This window comes from Phascolarctos cinereus, unplaced genomic scaffold, assembly GCF_003287225.1.
Source record: "Phascolarctos cinereus isolate Bilbo 61053 unplaced genomic scaffold, phaCin_HiC Scaffold_3;HRSCAF=262, whole genome shotgun sequence".
Lineage (NCBI taxonomy): Eukaryota > Metazoa > Chordata > Mammalia > Diprotodontia > Phascolarctidae > Phascolarctos > Phascolarctos cinereus.
Genome location: NW_027555736.1, coordinates 19,849,682 through 19,869,054, shown reverse-complemented (window position 1 = coordinate 19,869,054; position 19,373 = coordinate 19,849,682).

Genomic DNA, 19,373 nt, shown 5'->3' with positions numbered 1-19,373 from the left:
GGCATGTGTCCATTGTGGAGACTGATTAGTAAATTCAGGAATAATGGGTTTCTATGTTTTTGTTACCAAATGGTTAGCTGTTTAAGGGCAGCTGGTCCTGGCTGTGATGTGAAATACAAAGATGTATAACAATAAAACAGTAACTAACACCTCATTCATTCTGATTTTATTAACTTAAAATAGTTGATCATTTTGACAGCTCGGCTGAAGTTCACCTTTGCTTAAATGACACTTTGTGACTAGCACAAATTTAATGGTATACGTTCAAGATGTGTGGCAAACAGAGTGACCAAAGGGACATGTGCAGGTGTGTGTATTAATTGAAGGGGACAGTAAAGGGGCTAACCAGACTGGAGCAGAGGGTTTAACCTTAGGCTGCCATGGACAGAGAAGTCAGAGGGGGTCCTATGCTTTCCCCCTCTGCCCTCAGGGCCACCACTTCTCCGCTTTGTGTTCCATTCTCCTTTCTTGACCATCTCTACTGGATCGTCCATAGAAAGGGCTCAATTTGCTGAACTGGTGAATTTCTTGATCCCTGTAGTGAGAGAAGTGCTGGATTTGGTCAGAAGACCTGAGTTCGAATCCCAGTTCTGCTTCTACTCTCTGGGTGACTTTGGCTAAGATACTTCCCTTTTCTGAGCCTCACTTTCCTCTGTGAAAGGAGGAGGTTGGACTCGATGAATTCCGAGGTCCCAACAAGCCTGTGGATGATCTGAGATGATCTCTAGCATCTCTTCTATCGTGGAGGTTCCTAGATGATATTTGTGTGGTGGTAGTTTTGCCTTTGTACCCTCAGTGTTTAGCCTGGTGCCTAGCGTTCAGTAAGTGCTTAATAAATACTTGTAAATGACTGACTCATTAACTCTTATTTATTTTTTAAGGCCATTGGGGTTAAGTGACTTGCCCAGGGTCACACAGCCAGTAAGTGTCAAGTGTTTGGTCTGAGGCTGGATTTGAACTCAGGTCCTCCTGACTTCAAGGCTGGTGCTATATCCACTGTGCCACCTCGCTGCCCCAACTTTTAAAGGTTTTTTTCTCTCCATGCTCAGATCTATTTCTGAGCTTACGCTTTAGTCCAGCTCATGTAAACCAGGCTGCTGACTAAACCCTTTGCACCGTGTGCTGCATTGGCAGTTCACCCTTGTGCACTTAGGATCAACTCCATGTTGATACAGTGGTGGAAAAAGGCTTTGGTGGGTGTTTCAAGTCCATAATAAATATTTATGAAGCACTTATCACATACAGACCACTGTGATAGGTTCTGTTTTTTCCATCATTCTTATTTCTTGGTCTGGACCAGGGAAGAGTAGTCTGGGACCCTGTTTTCTTATGCTCACCCTGCTAGCAGGTATCCCAGGCTGGATTTGAACCCAGCTCTTCATGATGCCAAAACCTATTCCAAGGCATGACTTCTAAGCCATGCAGTCTCAAATCATCATTGTTATCAATTATAATGAGAGCTTGAATTTCTATAACAACATACAGTGTCTAAAAATAATAAGTACTCATTGTACTTCTGACGCTGTGGCCACAAAGCCAGAAATGCTAAGTGTTTGCTCTCAGAGAGTTTACATTCTAGCGCTTTCTGCAGAGTGTCTCCAAAGGCTCGGTTAATAAGTTATTAAGACTTAAAGCAGCACTAAGACTCTTGGGACACCCTGTATAGATGATGTCACTTGAGCCCCACAGTTACCCTGTGAAGTAGATATTCCAGGTATTAGCTCATTTTACAGGGGAAGAAAGAGGCTGAGAAGGTAGGTGATCTGCAGTGAGCCACACAGCTAGGACAAGTGCTAGGTCAGAGCTGAGTCTACTTGATTCAAGGCTAGCACGCTGTCTGTTAACAGGCTATGCTGTCTCTATGGAGCAGGGGGCATGGAAACCACTATCCCTGTTTTACAAATTTGGGAAACATTTCATTTTTTGTTTTTTGCGTTTAGATAGTATTTTTTTTCTCAATTACATATAAAGACAATTTTTAACATTCATTTAAAAAAATTGAGTTCCAAATTTTTCTCCCTCCTTTCTTCCCCTCCCCTTTCCTAAAATGGTAAGCAATTTGATATAAGTTATTCTATGTGCAGTCATGTAGAACATTTCCATATTAGTCGTGTGGACAACCATTCATCAGGGATGTCATAGTGAGGCATCATTACTTTTGGGAATAAGTTGGACCAAATGGCTCTCAAGTTCTGTGATTCTGGACTGCTTCCTTCTTTGCCAGCCTTTCCTGTGACTGTGGAAGGACCTTGCTTTGGGAAATGTGGCAGGAGTCAGGGGGGAGGAGTGGAGGAGTGGAGAGTTGGTGATGTCCCCATCGAGCGCTCCCAGTTAGGGGGTAAGAGCTAGCCCAAGACGGAGGTGGATGGGAATGAATTAGATAGGTTCTGGCATACAGTTGAAAGAGCTGACTGTCTCTGGAGTCAGAGAAGCTAGGGACAAATCATGCCATTTGTGTGTGAGCTTTAGCAAGTCATTTAACCTCTACGGGTCTCAGTTCCCTCATTTGTAAAATGAAGAGGTTGCAGAAGATTACCACTGAGGTCCCTTCCAGCTCTAAGTAGGACCCTATGAACGCAAAATGTCAGATTTGGAAATGAAAAATAGCCTAGTGCCATCTAGTGGTAGATAGTGATAATCCATGAAAGGCCCATGGGATTTCCATATTAGAAAAAAGTTATTGTTATTGTCCAATTGGACCCTTCATGAAATTGACTATATTGGGATTCAGGTAATAAACACTGAAGGTTGGCATTTTGTGCTGTTCTCCCTGTGTCTATTTTCTCATTCGGATATTATCAACAAGCATTTATTAAGGGCCCACTTCTTGCCAGGCTCTGTGCTAAACACTGGGGATACAAAGAAAAGCAAAAGCCAGTCCCTGCCCTCAAGGAGCTCTCAGTCTAACAGGCAGACAATAGCAAACAGCTCCGTCCAAGTAGTGAACAGACCAGCTAAATTGGGGGTGATCTCAGAGAGGAGGCAGTAAGATGGAGGACAAGTGGAGGCTTCCTGCAGAAGGTGAGACGTTAGCTGAGACTCGAGGGAAGCCAGGAGGCAGCGGAGAGGAAGGAAAGAAATGCAGGAATGGAGGCCAGCCAATGAGAAGGCTCAGAGTCAGGAGACAGAGTGTTGTGGATGAGGAATAGCTAGGAGGCTAGTGTCCCTAGAGTACTACTGATGATCACTGTCTAGGTTGCCTTGGTTTGAAGGATGTTGTCAAGACCTTTGCAGAGTTTCTCTGCCTCATTCTTTGCAAGAGATGTTGTTGCATAAGCCATACTGAAGGCATCATGGTGCCGTGAAGAGGATGCAGGTTTGGAGTCAGAGAATCAGGGTTCAAATCCCATCTCTGTTGCTTTACCACTGTCATTATCTTGGACAAATGATGTAAGTGGTCTGAGCCTCCATTTCCTCCTCTGTGCAATGAGGGTGTTGACTAGGTGACCTCTACGACCTCTTCCATCTCTCTAGCTGTAATCTTCATGGTGGCTTTTTGTTTCTGTTCCTTTGGAGCATCAGAAGACACACCTCATTGAATTATTATTTGTTGCTTCTAGTTTTACCAGGGCAGGTAGGTGGTGCAGTGGATAGAGTGCTGGGCCTGGAGTCAGGAAGACTCATCTTCCTGAGTTCAGATCTGGCCTCAGACACGCACTAGCTGTGTGACCCTGGGCAAGTCACTTCATCCTGTTGGCCTCAGTTTCCTCATCTGTTTAATGAGAAGTAAAAGGAAATGGCAAATCACTCCAGTATCTTTGCGAAGAAAACCCCAAATGGGGTCGTGAAGAGTCAGACACAGCTGAACAACAGTAGTTTTGCCAACTCCTTTTATTTGTCTTTCCAAAGAGAATCATAGGATCACAGATGTATGCGTATGCATGTATAAGTACATATACACAGGTGTATTCCAACCCCCTCACTTTACAGTTGGGGAAACTGAGGCCCAGAGGTATTAAATGTTCAAGATCACACAGGTATTCAGTGGCAGAGCCCAAATTTAAACTGAGAACCTCAGACTCTGGAACCAGGACAGGAGTGGGGCTTATGCTGAATTTCCTTTGGTTCATAAATTGCCAAATAATTCACCACCTGGTGACCAAGCTGTGGATGATAAGCCTCTCCACATAGAGCAAGGTTAGTTTTTGGATATCAGTGACGTCAGTCACCAGGAACCTATCTGAAGCTCTTCCACTTTAATGTGGAGCCTGCTGGATTCCACGCTCCTCTGGGATGGCCTCTGATGACCAGCTGTCACATCTACGCTGTGATGAGCAGTTGGAGTAGGACCTCAGTGAGTTGTTACTAGAGCAATTTAGACTCATTGTCCACAACAGAATGACCACATTAGCACCAGTTTCAGCCCCAGAAAAAATCCTTTCCTCCTTCTAACCCCAGGGCCCTCTCCAGCACAAGCCAACACCACCACCACCAGTAGGTGACCAGGCTCCTCCAGCTTCCGTTCCTCACTGCTGTGAGATGGGCCTCCGGGGCTGGCATAGGATACAACAGCCCTAGCTGACGTGAGGCTGTATCTCAAGGGAGGCCCTTCAGTGCTCTAATCATATGCCCCCCTCAATGGATCTTTCTCCATACTGTGCAAGCAGCATCTCCCAGCTCCAACTTTCCATTCCCTTACTCTTGTCCATTTCTGCCCACCTCCCACGAGGTCTGGCTGCAGATCTACCTGCCTCTTCCATCGTTCCCTCTGGAATACCTGCTTGCTCTAGAATGAACACATTTACCTTCATCTTGAACTTCTTCCTTTCTCATTCCTTCCATCTTCTGGCACTCAGTGGTTCACTCGTGGTGATTCTGTTTCCCTTGTCACCTTTCCCAGACTCCACTTCTATTCATGCCTGCCCCGGGGCTCTCTTGTCTCAGTAGGGGCGGTGGGATGCTCCTGATTCCCGGCTGCCGCTTTCAGTCTTTCCTTCTGCTCAGCAGCCTGTCCGTTGAGGTCCGTGCTGTCCACATGTGTCACCCAATCCAGGTCTTGGTGGTCATTATCTTCCAAGCCCTAGACATTCTCCTTCCTTCTGTAAAAAGTTTAGTGCCTGGCTCATGGTATTTCTCTCCTCCTCAGTGTTTACAATCATACTGGGGAACTTCAACATACATATTGAAGCTCCCTCAAATGCCCAAAGTTCCTCCATCTATTTAATTACCATGACTCATTCCTCCACTCTACCTCAGAAACTTACTGATATGTACATAAGTGTAACCCACAGGTGTTGGAGTTCCATTTTCATAAACTCTGAAATTCTTTTATCTGATAATCTTTTATCATTCCCTACTCAGAGAGTAGGATTGGTGGAGGAAATTCCTCACTGGGAACCCTCCATAATAATGAAATTATAGGTCTGATTAAAATATATATATATTCATATGAATATATGAATACATGTCTATATATAAATGTGTGTAAATGTATATATGTACACATACATATACACATATACAAACACGTGGACACATATTTACACACACACACACACACACACACACACACACACACACACACACACACACAGCCTGATACTGTTCTAGGTACTGGGAATATGAAGAAAAAAATGAGGTAGTCTCTGCCCCCAAGGACTGAGTGTTCTGCAGGGTGGATCCCATGTGCTCACATCAGCACGTGTACGATAAACACCAGGGTTGGGCCATGGGAGAGGGGGATCAGGGAAGGTGTCACGGAGGCCATGGCATCTGAGCTGAGCTTCGAAGGCAGATCCGGATTGTTGGAGGCAGAAGGCCTCAGGGCTGGCCAGACCTCCAAAGGGATGGTTGGTGCCCTCTAGCGGCCACAAGCTGGCATGGGCTAATTTTCCATTGGTGACACATGACACCCCACCGTGGGCCCTCTGGGGCTCTCTTGTAGCCTCCGCTTCGCTTTCCTGTGTCCGACGCCTGTTGCTTTTGTAGCATCTCAGCAATGTGTGCCAGCCCCAGATCAAATTCTGCTTCTTCTCAGGTGACAGCATCTCCCAAGGCCTCTGATGGCATTCTACAGGAAGTCCACACAGGGCCATGCTGTGCTTCAGGTCGACCGCTCTTGTTTCTGCTGACAGAGCCGTGCTCAGACCTTGGAGCGCCATCTTTCTCTCGTTCTCGTTAGCACAGTGCCTGCACATAGTAGGTGCCTCATCAGTGCTTGTTTATTGATCCTCATTTTGCTTGTTGGATTGGACTGAATAAAAGGAGCTTAAAGAGAGAGTGGCCGATTTAATGCAGCAAAGTTCCCCTAGCAGGTGGTGCTTCCCTGGGAGATGAGTCACAGGCCCTGATGCCAAGTGAACCTCTCTGGACAGGAGACGAGGGCATCTTGAATGATCAACTGTGGACGTAAGCAAACTCCGCTGTGGTCTAAGTTCACAGGGTCACAGGCTTAGAGCTGAAAGAGGCCTTAGCAGTCTTAAATCCCTTCATTTTACAGATGAGAAAACTGAGGCACAGAAAGGGGAAGTGATTGGCTGTTTAATGGCAGAGCTGGAATCAGAATCCAGATCTTCTGACGCCAGATTCAGCACCACCCTGAGAGTTGCCCTGTCCACTACTCAAATGATCTTATCAGAGAGAGACAGAGGGACAGAGAGACAGACAGAGATGGAGAAAGACAGAGAGACAGAGAGAGAGAGAGACAGAGAGAGAGAGAGAGTGACAGAGAGACAGAAAGAGAGAAAGAGAGAGAGGGAGGGAGAGAGAGAGAGAGAGACAGAGAGAGAAAGAGAGACAGAGAGAAAGAGAGAGAGAGACAGAGAGAAAGAGAGAGAGATGGAGAGACAGAGAGAGAAAGAGACAGAGAGACAGAGAGATAGAGAGTGACAGAGAGAGACAGAGAGAGAAAGAGAGAGACAGAGAGAGACAGAGAAAGAGAGAGAGAAAGAAAGACAGGGAGAAAGAGAGAGAGGGAGGGAGAGGGAGACAGAGAGAGAGAGAAAGAGAGACAGAGAGAGAGAGAGATGGAGAGACAGAGAGAGAGAGAGATGGAGAGACAGAGAGTGACAGAGAGAGAGAGAGACAGAGAGAGACAGAGAGAGACAGAGACAGACACAGAGAGAGAGAGAGAGACAAACAGAGAGAGACAGAGAAAGAGAAAGAGAGAGAGAAGGAAACAAACAACTTGTCCTATGAACTGGCCTGGCTGCTAACCAGGAGTGCAAACTGAGGAACAGAAGGACTAAGCCTTTGCTGACACTTTGTTTTTCCCCCCAGTGAGGCCAAAGAGGAGTGAGTCAACAGGATAACCAGCTCTAACTGGAGGAGAAGAATGGGTCCCATATGGTCAGTATCTCCGGGCAAGGAAGACTGAATGTGGTGCCATCTGGAAAGCCACCAAGACACCCCCCCATCTCTGCTCCTTGGATTGGGATGGTGTCCAAAGGACTTGGTGACCTTGTTTGTCTCATTGCTGCTGTCTCTCTGGGGTGGAGGAGCCTTCCTTCTTCTCAGTGTTCCCCCTTCACTGCGGAGCTAGGATTCTGTCTTCTCCATGTTGTCTTCTGTGGGCACCCCAGCTGAAGGCAGATTTCCGCTTGGTATATAAAAGTTTTGGGAAGGGCAGCTTTCTAAGTACACAGAAAGGATAGGTGCAATCTCACTACTGATGTCATATGATGTTACCTAGTTCCTAGAGCTAGTGCCTTATGTGAGAACAGTCATGATCTTTAGTGCCTCCCTATTGCTTTTAGGATAAATCAGCCTGGAATTTCAAGGCTTCCTCGTATGCCCCGGCTCCCCTTGACCTTTCCGGTCTCACTTCATGTTTTCATCCTTCACGTATTCTTCATCCCAGTCAAGCGGGCCTGCCATTTGTTCCTTGTTTATGACATTCTGTTTCCAGCCTTTGCACAGATTGTCTCTCATGCCTGTAATACATTCCCCTTACAATTTATCTTAGAATCCCTATTTTTCTTCTGTAATGGATGCAACACCCTGATCTGCTGGGCTGGGCCATCTCATGGAGCTTGTGTGGGAATGGGCCTGTGTCATGGTCCCTTGCTAAAGTATATGGGTAAACATAAGCTCCTGGTTGGTTCCCATGGTAACCACCAGTGGTGGTTGGGGGGCTGTGTCAAAGAGGATTGACCACTAAGCCAGGAAGAATAGGCCAGTTATGTAGACTTTAAGAAGAGTGACTAACCCTTTCTCTTTCCAAAACATGCCCTTTGGGAGGGTGGCACCTCTCTCTTGGACTCCTCATAGGGTGAGGATGATAGGGATCTCTTTCCTTTCCCCCACCCCTGTCCTTAGGCCCTGGGCGGCAAGGGCTGTTGTGAATATGTGGCAGCAACAATGTATGCTGTTTGCCTGGTTGTGCCTGGGACTGGATTTCCAATCCCTGGCTGCTGCTTTTGCATTGTGTTTCTTTCCTGACCATAGGTGACCAAACAGTGATCCTGAGATGGATGCTTCTAGCTTTAGCAGAGCAACCTCAAGGTTTTGAGAGACTGGGAGTTCTCGTGTCTGCGTATTAGTTGTCCAGACAGAGATGATCTCTGTAATAACTTCTCAGGGTAGGAAATTACCACTCCCAGAAGAATATTAAAGGTAAGAAGCCTGAGACAGCTCAAGCCAGGACATGGCATACCAGGGAATTCACGTTGTGAGTGGTGCTGATAATGCACAGAAGTGAAAGTGAAATAGCTGTTCAGCAATCTCGTGAGTCTCCTGAGAGTCTTTACCTCCTGGGAGAGCAGAGTAGGAGGAATGGGTCACTGTTCCGTGCTTTAAGCATTTGTCAGCACATACATTGATAAGGCTTTTGAGCTTTGAGCGTTTCTTTTGTGGTAGAGGAAATAAATAGCCATCCTGTACCTGATCTCTAACATTTGTATAATGTATGTAATTGTATAACAATATACCATTTGTAAAATGAGCAACTCTCCAGCTCGATCCCATTGATTCATTTTGGTAGATTTTAAACACCAGCCATACGTAAGCCTCATTGAAGAGATTTCCCCTGGATTTCTTCTCTGGGGTGAGGACATAATGAACCAGTGTTTTAGAAAAGCTCGTTCCCCTTCCTTGGTGCCAAGTTCCTTCCAGGACTGAACTTGGTCCCTGGGATTTCACAGCTCGATCTCATGGTGGGAAGTCCCCCAGGCTTCAAGCACGTAGTTCAGGTACCATGTTTTTCAAGGCCCTTTTTTGCCTTCCCTCCTCTCCCCAAGTTATTCAAGCTCTCTCCCACTTGCAATGATTTTGGATATAGCTTTTATTTATATGTTTGCGTATGGGTTGTATCCTCCCCGTGGAACGCTCTTTGAGGGGTAGGGCCAGTTTTCTTTCTTTACCTTTGTGTCTCCTCCCTCCTCCCCTCCTGCAGCACCTGGCCTGGCACATAGCCCTTAATAAATGTTTGCAGAATTGAACTGAACTAAAATCTACCCTGAAGTTTGTGTCCCTTTGCCTTGATTCACTGTCTCCAGGCAGCTTCAGAAGGGAAGACTGGCCGGCTGGGGTGCTCACTGGGGCTATTGGCAGCAGCTGCCGCCCTGACTGTGGCGATACTGAAAGTGCTCTTGGATTTGGAATAAGAATAGAGCTTTTAATAGATGACCTTGAATTTGGCCCAGGTGAATCTTCTCCCATCAGACTTCTGGGCTTGTATTTGTCCAGCACCTCCACCTTAGTAATATACTTAGAATGGCTTCCAAAGTCTGAGGAAGTAACAAGGCAGCATCATAGTGAGCAGGTAGACGTTGGATTAATTAGAGGCGGCGGCGTTGGAGTTCCCAGAAGGAAAATTGCTGCAGGTGTATATTGCTTTGCTTTTGTGAAGTCACTCTGGCTCATTCTGAAATCAAAAACCTTGTGTTCTAACAATATGAAGGTCCTGTCCCTTGGGCAACAAAGAGAGAATTTTTGGAAGCCTTTGACAGAGCCACGATCATCACAGTCCCACTGAGAATGCTCCTGTGGGCAGGCAGCCTCCTTGCCCTAAGGACTGGGCCCGGAGGAGTGCTTTTTACTTTGATGTTGTTCTTTACTAGCATGAGGTAAAGGAATATTAAGGAAAGGCAGTGTTGTGTCATTCATAGAGCACTGGACTTGGATTGTGTTCAGATCTGCCCTCAAACACTTATTAGCTTTGTGACCCTGGGCAAGTCACCTAACCTCTGTTTGCCTCAATTTCTTCAACTGTAATGTGGGGATAGGGTGATGTTAGGAAAGATCACAGGCAAAAGGAGAAGGGGACAGCAGAGGACGAGATGGATAGATAGTGTCATGGAAACAGTGAACATGAACTTGGACAGACGTGGAGAGAGAGTGGAGGACAGAAGGGCCTGGGGTGCTGTGCTCCTTGGGGTCACAAAGGGTTGGACACAGCTGAATAACAACAACCACCACAAAGCGGGGATAGTAACGGCCCTGACCTCCCAAGGTTGTGGTGTGGATTACATGAGATACTGTTTGGAAAGTGCTTAGCACAGGGCCTGGCACATAGTAGGTGTCTAATAAATGCTTGTCTCCTTCCTAAATGTCTTCTCTACTCTCTTAGTCAGCGAGGCATTTTTTTGTAACAAAAAAATGAAAAAGCAGAAAAAGCACATTGCCATTAAACTAAATAGTAAATCAACCAAATACTCCCCGCTAAAACCCCTCCTTCTGCAGGAAACTTTCCCCAAGCCCTCTTAATTCCCGTGCCTCCCCTCTGCTAATTATATCCCATTTATCCTGTAGAGAGCTCGAGGTATGCATTTGTTTGAATGTTGTCTCCTCCATTAGATTGTGAGTACCTTGAGGGAGGGACTGTTTTTTATCTCTTTTTGTATTCCCCCATTCTTAGTACAATGCATGGCACATAGTAGGTGCTTAATAAATGTTCAGTGATCGATTGATAAGTGTGATACTCCTCATCCCACCTCTGCAAAGGGAGGAGGTTGTATTATCTCATCCCACCAGTAGGGACAAGCTTGGTCATTAGCATTGCACAAGGTTAGTTTTTTTTCCCTCCCATTTCTAATTACACTGTTATCTTTATTGCGAACATTGTGTTTCAGGTTCATTTTTTTGCTCTGCAGCAGTTCCCTTCAATCTCATATGTTTTTCTGCATTTTTTATATTCATCTTTCTTATTGTCCAGTAATAGTCCATTACATTTGTATATCATAATTGCCTTGTCTATTCCCCAGTTGTTGGGCATCAACTTGGTTTCCAGTTCTTTGCTATCATAAAAACTATTTTGTGACTATTTTGGTGTCTTTGGGATCCTTCTTTCTGCCTTTGATCTCCTTGGACTATGTGCCTACATGTGGAATCTAGAAGCCAAAGGTAATAGGAATTTTAACCACTTTCTTAGCATAGATCAAAATTGCTTTTTGGAGTGATTGGACTAATTCACAGCTTCACCAGGGGTATATTAGTGTGTCTGTTTTTTTTTCCCAGCCGCTTCAACATTGAATTTTCCTATCATTTATCGTTTTTGCTAGTTTGCTGAATGTGACATAAAACTTTAGAACTGTTTTGCTTTGTATTTCTATTATTATTAGTCATTTAGAGCAATCTTTCATAAGGTTCTTCATCTTCGATAGGACTTCCAATCCCTCTACTCCTCGATTGTTTCCCAGCCCATCCCCCCCTCACTGGCTACACTTTCTTCCCTTTCCTATTTCAACCCCTCAGTGAATTAGTTTTACTCTACACTACCCATTATACTAAAATTCCTTGCTTCCCTTGTCTTATCATAAATCCTGCCTTGCCAACTCCCAATCTTGGATTATTACCATAGGCAGCTTCCTTCAGTCTTATTCACCTGTTGCTAATTGGTACTGGAGAAAATAATGAAACTACTCACTGGCCCTGTAAAATCTCTGTTACATAACCTCCACTTGGCTCTCCCTGAAGCAAGGTAATCCTTTCAACTTTGCGGATCAGCTTGCTGTCCTCACTCACCACTGCAGCTATTTCAAACTCTTTCATCCCTCCTCAAACCTCTTATGGCATCCTCTCCTCTCACCCTCTAAGCTGATTGCTTTGCTTCATATTTCACTGAAAAAATGGAGGCCATTGTTGGGAGCTCACTCTTCACCCCTCTTCCTCTTCTCATGATCGCTCAGGTATCTTCCCCCACCATCTCCTCCTTCACCCCCGTCTCTTATGAAGAAGGATTCTTTCTCCTTGCCAAGGCAAACGTCTCTCCATTCACTCTGATCTTACTGCCTCTCATCTTCTCCAGAAGATCATCCCCACTATCATCTCTACCTTCTCTCCAGTCTGCAGCCTTTCCCTATCTATTGGAGCCTTGCCTGTTGCCTAGAGATGTGCCCACTTCTCTATCATTCTCTAAACAACAAAACAACAACTGTTACTTGATCCAATAACCTCTTTAGCTCTCTCCTCCTTGGTTAACCTTTTGGAGAATGCTGTCTACACTGTGTGCCTCCACGTTTGCTCACACTTGTTTCTACATACTTTGCAATTTGTCTCCTGATCTCACCACTCAACTGAAATTGCTCTCTCCAAAGTTACCAATGATCTTTGTTCGTATCCTTTGGTCACTTACCCATTGGGAAATGGCTTTTGGCCTTACGTATTTGTGTTAATTCTGACTGTGTTCTGCATACCAACTTCTTATCACAAAGTTCTTTTTCTGCATTAACTTCTTCCCTTATTATCCTGGTTGTTCTGACTTTGTTAGTTCAGAAGCTTTTCAATTTCAAGTAATCAAAATGATTAATTTTATCTTTTGTGAGCAGTTCCGTTTCTTGTTTATGAACTCACCTCTTAGACACAGCTGTGGTACCTTGGACAAACACCACAGATGAACCATGAACTGGGCCTAGAATTGAATGAGAAGAGGAGGAGGAGGAGGCTTGAAGGTTACCTGAATTTAGGGTCTAGGAGGAGGAAGATGAACCAGAAGGAGATTAAGAAAGAGAAGTCAGACTGATCGGAGGAGAACCAAGAGAGGAGAAGCCATGGAGGGAAAGCTTATCGAGAAGAGGAGGTTCAGTAGTGGCAAATGCTACAGAAAGTTCCAGGAGGATGAGGACTGAGAAAAGGCCATGGGAACGGGCAATTCTGAGGTCAGCTGAGGCTGGGAAAAAGCAGCGTCAGCCAAGTGATGCAGTCAGAAGCCGCTTTATGAGGGGCTGAGCACTGAATTGCTGGTAAGGAGGCAGCAACTTTCTAGAAATTTACTGGTGAAAGGAATAAGAGAGAGCAGATGTGAGTTTGAGAGGGATATTAGGTTCAAATATGTTATAGTCACATACCACAAATTAGGTCAGTTCTTCTCCAGTCGTTAGAACATGGACTCTGTGTGTGTGTGTGTGTGTGTGTGTATATATTTGCTATTACTAATAGAACTACTGTGAATGTATTTGTAGCAGGTCCTTCTGTCCCCTTGGGTTAGTCTTAGTCATGGGAGGGCTGGGTCAAAGGTATAAACAGTTTGTTCTCTCTCACTTTATTTTCCATGGCGCCATTCTCTATGGCATGCTGATTTCCTGTTGCTCTTCCTCACACACTCTCCATTCCAAGGGATGACTTGCTCTTCCTCACACACATCTCATCTCCTTCTTCCATGGCCTTGCCCAGGAGTCTCCTCAGTGTACTCCCTCCCTACTCATTCCTGTCTAAGCTCCTTCACGCCCCAGCTCCTGTTCTACTTCCTCACAAGGCCTTTTCTGATCCTCCACTGTTGTTAGGGGCTGCCCTCCCCAAATTTCTTTGTATTTACTTTGTACAGATTTTGTGTTGACTTCTTACACATGGTGTGCATGTAAACTCCTCAAGCACAGGGGCTTATTTTTGTTTTTGTCTTTGTACTCCCAGCTCCTGGCAAATATTAGGTGCTTTATAAATTCTTGTTGAATGAGTGAATGAATGAATGAATGAATGTATGGAGATGTTCCTTTCTAACAGCCGGATCGCTTCTCCCCTAAATCAACTGGAAGGACTGAGAGGTGACATGACCTGAATGAGGCAGTGAGACCCTTGGCCTCTGGTCCTGGCTGAGTCATCTTGGACAAGTCACATCAGCTGCCTGAAATCCAGATGTCTGATCTATCACATGAGGGGGTTGGATTAGATTATTGCCAAGGTGCTTTCTAACTATAATGATGAATCATTTTAAGGAATCAGCACTCCCACTGCATTGTAATATAGAGGGTCAGCATCTCCATGTGAGAATTCAGAAACAAATAATAAGTTTCACAGTTCTTCTGTTGCTTTGAAAAGAGGATGGGCCCTCAATGTAATGGGGTCTCACATAACAGTTAGTGAGAACAATAATGTCTTTTTATTTCCCTTTGGCAAATTAACATGCTAGATCGGCTTCTATCTCCACATACACATCCCCACTGCAGATCCTCCATGGCCTGATTCTTGCTGAGTCTAACTCTTAAATAACAAATCTCTGAGGGCTAGAATTTCACCATTTACCATTTATTCCTTCTCATCTTATTTCTGCTGACAAAGATTGATCGTCTCTTTCCTTGACTGCAGTAATGGCCTCCTAGTTTGATTCTCTGCTTCCAGTCTCTCTCCTTTCCCAGTTATCCTTCAGACAGCAGCCAAAATAATCTGCCTCAAGTACAGGTCTGACCATGGCACAGACTCCCACTATTAAGGACAGCTACCTGTTGCCTCTGGGATGAGCTTCCTCGGCCTTCCATTTAAAGTCCGAGTGTGGTCTGTCTACCTTTCCAAACTTGCCTGTCCCAAACTCTAGATTCGGATTGGACTGTCCTAGTTATTATTCCGTGACCTGACATTCCCTCTCCATCCTTTGGGCCTCTGCACCGGCTGTTCTCCTTACTGAGACTTTTCCCTCACTTGGACCTTGTGTCTCCTATAGTGCTTAGCATTTTTCAAGCCCAAGTCAGGTAGAAATCTTCCAGGAATTCCTTCCAGATCTCCCTGGTTGTTGGTGTTTCTTTCTCCTCAAATGAACTGATGTTCATTTATTTGTGTGCCAGCAGAAGGTGAGCCTCTGGAGGACAGGAACCCTTACTTGCTTTGTTTTTGCATCTCCATTACCCAGAACCGGGGCCTCACTTAGAGGAGGAATTTACTGAATTCCACTGAGTTAAGGAGGCTTAACTTCCTGCTGTCAGTGGGTTGTCAGCTTGCTTATGAGAGACAAGTTTATCGGAAGTCAGACCTTCCACAGGATTGCCTTCCCTGCCTCTTGCCTAGTTTCATAAGAGAATAAAAAGTTCATTGTTTCTTTCCCTCACTTCCAAAGTGACTAAAGGGTTAGCTGCTAATCCAGTACCCTTTTTGATTAAGAAGGTGTAGAAGAGCTAAACACATTTCGAGTTGCCTCATCAAGTTGTCTGGTGACGCATGATTGGTGCTAAAGTGAGAATCTTGGATGGAAGAATGATTCTTAAACTCCTTGCAATAAGGTGATTTTTCAAGTGTGGGAAATTATGTTGCAAGAGAGCCCCTGAGGGCTTGAGCAAGATAGTTTTCCTAATAAAGTGTAGGGCTGTTGATCTCACATCCATATTGTCCAATCAATACTTTCTGCAGGTGATAATGCATTCCCCTCCAAGTGAATGTGCTTTTTCTCTCCATTAGTGAAGAGTCGCTGAATGATTCCTAAGCATTTAGATAGATGCCCTCCTGCAGGAGGCCTGATCTTACCAGAAGGCTCAGGAGCATCATTATCTTTGAGGTGAGGAGCAAGGAAGAAGGGCTGGGGCCTTTGATTTGTAAATTTCTGGACTTGTGATTTCATCAGTGTCGAGAATCTCCTTCAACTGATCCAACTGAGTGACTTGTCTGTGACTTAAGGTTTTAGAGAGGTGCTTGGTACCTCAGAGTTGTTTTAATTTGCATTTTGTTAGCAAATATTCATTAAGCAATAATTCTGTGGTTGGCACTGGACTAGGATCTGGAAATACAAGCACAAGCAAGAAGAGCGTCTCTGCACTCAAGGGGCTTATATACTAATGGAGAAAAACAACACATAAAAGGATCTGAAAATGCGAAGTGAGGAAGGCGCACTTATAGAGAAGCCATAAATAGATGAAGTTATTGAAATTTGCAACCACTTAAATGATTACAAATATGGTATGGCCTAGTATAGCTGAGATGGTGTTTGCAAACAGTATGGACAATAAAGGGATCACAGGATTATAGCTTTACGTGTTTTATACATTTATATTTTATATTATAGCTTTAGAATTAGAAGGGACCTTAGAGGTCATTGATCCCAACATTCTCATATTATAGATGAAGAAACTGAGGCTTAGAGAGGTTAAAAAATTTGGGATTTTAGGACCCTCGACTCAGAACTGAAAGAGACGTTAGAGGTCATCAAGTATAACCTCATCATTTTACAGAGAAGGAAACTGAGGTTTGAGGAGCTTAAGTGATTTGCCCTGGGTCACGTAGCTAGTGTCTGGGGGCAGGATTTGAACCCACATCTTCCTGACTCTTAAGTATAACAAGTCCTTAAGTTCTGCCTCTTCAGTGCACCCTATGGTTTGGATTCAAATCCTGGCTTTGAATCTCCACCACCTCTATGGACATTAGGTTTTTCACCTGTGAAATGAAAGGGATATATTGGATATGACCTCTCCAGTCTTCTCCGGCCCTAAATCTGTGACCTGATGTTTGTTTGTAGGGTTGTGGAAATGCCATTATCTGGGAGGTCAGAGATATGAACTCTAGTACTAGAACTGTCACTATTTGTGTGATCTTATATGTCCCTTAAACTCTCTGAGCCTCGGTTGCCTCATCTGTAAAGACCAGAAGAGCTCTGAAGTCCTTTCCAGCTGGAACATTCTATGAGCCTATGATTCTATCCAGGCAGAAATTACTGTAATTAGTGTACATCAGAATCATAACTGCTTGTACTGACATTCTCAAAATGACAGTGAGGACAGGAATTACAGTTATTAAGGTAGTTTTTCAATTATTTTTCCTGTAATCACCAACTCCGAGTTAGAAGAGGTCTTAGTGGCCAAAAAAGCCCAACCTTTATCTGAAAACATTTCCCTTCCTCAACATCCCCAATAGGCCACCCAGCCTTTTCCTGAAGACCTCCAACAAGGGTGAGACTCCCAGAGAGCCTGCCCTCTCCACCTGCAGCCCCTCCTACTTTTGGGCAGTTCCAATTATTAGGAAGTTTCGCCTGACACCATTTTGCTTCTCTGCCAGTTCCCCCTGTGGTTCCATTCTTTGGGGACAAACAGAAGAACTTGAATTCTTCTTCCATATGGTAGTCCCTTGGGTCCTTGGAGATGGCTACCGTGTCCCCTCTGGGGCTTCTTTTTTCCCAGGCTAAATAACTACAGTTCCTTGAACTCAGCCTTCTAGGTCCTGAACTTCAGGCCTTTCATCATTTTGTTGCCCTCCATGGACTCTCTGCTACTTGTCAATGTCCTTCCTCCAATGTGGTGCCCAGAGCTGACCACAGTATTCTAAGTGTGGCTTAATTAGAGCAGAGGACCATCACCTCCTTATTCTAGGAAGCTATGCCTCTCAATAATATTGATATATTATACTTTGCCCTCTTTTTGCTTGTGCTTGTATTTCCAGATCTTAGTCCAGTGCTACTGAGGCAGGGGCTCTGAATCTGGTTTTGGGATCAGGGACCCTTTGGGCAGTCTGGTGAAGTCTAGGGACCTCTTCTCATAAGAAGAGTTTCAAATGCACAAAATAAAACACAGCAAGTACATGGGCTAATCCTTTCACCATGTCGTTACTGCCATCATTAATTAGAGTGGTTTCTTTTATGCCAGAGATGGATCTCCCTCCAGTTCTATATCTTGAATCTTCTTGGAGAGTCCATAGATAGAAGTGACCTGTGTTTATGACTTTGTGAGTGTTGGTTGGCTTGGCATTATTGCTGAATTCAGCTTCGATTAGAAGTAGCTTTTCTGTCTGATCCTGGTACTAAATGAATTACCGTGCGGGTCTTCTCCTTTGTCATTTTAGTATGATTTCACTATGGCTCTAAGAATCTGTAGCATGCACAGCAGCCAAGTCTCAGTGAACTGTTTGGGCAGACGGGCTAAAGTAGGCTGAGGGTAACCCACAGGCCTCAAATCCAGCTACGAGTTTGGGGGGGTGTCTACCCCAAGCATGTGAAGACTCCTCCGGCTGGATAGATGGATGAAAACAATTTGTTCCAAGAGCTATGAAGGCGGTGGGAGCGGTCGTCGTGGAGTGCCTGGAGCTTGGTCAGACGTCAGAGATGCCAAGGTCATCCACTGCGTCTGGGCCATTGTTGATTGTCTTAACTTTTCTCTTGCCACTGGACTTTGATGACTCAGGAAGAGAGAGTGAGGCTGATGATTTTATGCAACTCTGCCACACTTAAATCTAACTCATGCATGAGTCAAGACATCACCCCACGATGTCATTGTTTGTCTTTGAAAATGAAGCATGAATAACAACAACTATTTCACTAGAATCCCAGAGAAAAGGCAATCAGCAAGGATGGTTGCTTTCTTTTCCTTCAACTTTTCAGCTTATATCAGTCAGTCAACAAGCATTTATTAAGTGCCTACTGCTTTTCCTTGTATCCTCAGTGCCTGGCACATGGTGCTAAATAAATGTTTATTGACTGACTACTAGACACTGGTGATAACAGATTCAAAAGTGAGCCAGTCCCAGCCCTCAAAGAGCTTGGTTTTTTACAGGGGGTCAGAGGCTTTGCTGAGATTGTTAATGCAACCTTATGTTCATTTTCATCACTACCAAATAGCAGTGCCTCTGATAGTGTTTAGAATGGAAATGGACCCTTTTGATTTGTTAGGTGCCCTTTAGTGTAAACAGTTAAAAGATTCCCCAGTGGAATGGATTGTCTTGGTAAATGTGGCGGTCTGAATAAGACGGGACCTCCAAGGCCATCCAATCAGACCCATATCTGAACAAGAATTCCCTCTGAGATGTAGCAGCCGAGTGACCGCCCAGTTTTTGCTTGAAGGCTATAGTGAAGGGAACACTTATGCTTCGGGAAGCAAATGGTTCCATTTGCGACAGGAAGTTGTTTCCTGATATCAAGCCTGAATTGGCTTCTCTTCCGCTTGCACTCATTGCTCCAAATTCTGCCCCTAGAACCGAGCAGAACAAGTTCTGCTCTTCTTTCATGTAGCAGCTATCGTGTCCTTCCCGAACCCACTTCTTCACTCTCAATAACCTCAGTTTCTTCAGGTGAATCTCATAGAGCATGATCGTACACTATCTTTTAGCTTGGAAATAGGATTCTAAATCCACAGGGCTGACATCGAGAGGAGAAAGTGGCCCTACTGGATCTCAGGGGACGCTTGATTCAGACTAGGGTGGGGTATGCCACCGTAGCCACAAGCTGCTGCCTGGTGACAATACACCTGGAAGCCCAGTAATGGTAACTACAGGAAATATATCAGTTCTGAGAGACTGAACTTGCAAGTTAACACCAA